At 34.9% G+C, this 1,784-nt stretch overlaps 1 protein-coding gene across 1 annotated transcript in view; it reads left to right on the top strand.

Moving 5' to 3' along the window:
• The window catches only part of LOC107662548 (phosphatase and actin regulator 1), a 27,433-nt gene that overhangs the window by 20,308 nt on the left and 5,341 nt on the right, over positions 1-1,784 (top strand). The gene's annotated exons all lie outside the window — the stretch shown is intronic.

The raw sequence follows: 1,784 nt of genomic DNA, 5'->3' as shown, positions 1-1,784 counted from the left end.
TGTGTGTGTGTGTGTATTTGTTGTGTGTGTGTGTGTGTGTGTTTATAACGTGCTGAGTGTGTGTATGTGTTGATGTGTGTGTTTATAACGTCCTGAGTGTGTGTGTTGATGTGTGTGTGTTTATAACGTACTGAGTGTGTATGTGTTGATGTGTGTGTTTATAACGTGCTGAGTGAGTGTGTGTGTGTGTTGATGTGTGTGTTTATAACGTGCTGAGTGAGTGTGTGTGTGTGTTGATGTGTGTGTTTATAACGTGCTGAGTGAGTGTGTGTGTGTGTTGATGTGTGTGTTTATAACGTGCTGAGTGAGTGTGTGTGTGTGTTGATGTGTGTGTTTATAACGTGCTGAGTGAGTGTGTGTGTGTGTTGATGTGTGTGTTTATAACGTGCTGAGTGGATGTGTGTGTGTGTGTGTGTGTGTGTGTGTCGCAGTGTGATGGCATCATCTGTGTTCATGAGGTGTGATTGTGGCTTTCCAGACATGTTTATTAAATGCAGATCAAATGTTTTAATGATGACATGAAAAAGACTGACTTGTAAAAAAAGTATTTTGTTCAATGATTTTGTAAAGTGACTTTTCTTGACAATAAAGGACACCGTTTGGTGACATTACTTTCACTTGTGTTGTCAGACTTGATTTGCCTTCAAAATATTAATGTGAATGGCAAAAAAGCATAACTATTATTATTTCTTAAACTATTGTTTGAAAGATTTTTTGAATGTTTTTGAAGTCTATTTATGCTCACCAAGGCAGTATTTATTTGATCAAAAACAGAGTAAAAACTGCAATTTAATCATTAGTTTTCTATTTGCAATTTATTCCTGTGATCAAAACTGAATTTTCAGCATAATTACTTCAGTCTTCAGTGTTGTATGATCCTTCAGAAATCATTCTAATATGCTGATTTGCTCTAATTTGCTCAAGAAACATGAAAGGAACATCCTACTATATATTTATTGATTAAATCGGTATATAAATTAAAAGACATTTCAAATTAAGCAAATATTGTTACTTAATAATAATAAATTATAGGCATCAGTTCTCTTTGTTTTACTATACAGTCATGCAATATTTTTTTTTATTTTGTTGTAAAATAAATACTTTTTAAAAATAAATTCCCTCAATAATATTTGAAAGCATAAAACCAAAATAAAATAAAAAAAACTCACCTCAATGATAAAGTATTTTTATGTAAATACGGTATTAATATTTCAAATAGCCATAGTATGTTTCAACTTCTCACTCACATGCTGCATTTTATGTGGTTATTTAAAAAAAAAAAAAAAGGCATTTGAGCCCAAAGTATCTCTGGATGGATGAGTGCAAATGCTTTCCCCAGATTCAAGAGGAACCCGTGACATTCACTGAATGAATTTTTCACTGCTTCACCTCTGCTATTTAAAGACTGAACGAGGCTCCTGATTCACCTGTGACTCTCCATTTACAGCCTGGAAAAGTGCACTTGAGAACATAACGTGCTGAGTGTGTGTATGTGTTGATGTGTGTGTGTTTATAACGTGCTGAGTGTGTATTTGTTGATGTGTGTGTGTTTTTAACGTGCTGAGTGTGTGTATGTGTTGGTGTGTGTGTTTATAACGTGCTGAGCGTGTGTGTATGTGTTTGTGTTGATGTGTGTGTGTTTATAACGTGCTGAGTGTGTATTTGTTGATGTGTGTGTGTTTTTAACGTGCTGAGTGTGTGTATGTGTTGGTGTGTGTGTTTATAACGTGCTGAGCGTGTGTGTATGTGTTGATGTGTGTGTGTGTGTTTATAACGGGCTGTGT

Source organism: Sinocyclocheilus anshuiensis, unplaced genomic scaffold (assembly GCF_001515605.1).
Source record: "Sinocyclocheilus anshuiensis isolate Anshui unplaced genomic scaffold, SAMN03320099.WGS_v1.1 scaffold1152, whole genome shotgun sequence".
Lineage (NCBI taxonomy): Eukaryota > Metazoa > Chordata > Actinopteri > Cypriniformes > Cyprinidae > Sinocyclocheilus > Sinocyclocheilus anshuiensis.
This window is presented reverse-complemented; position numbering and strand designations above follow the sequence as displayed.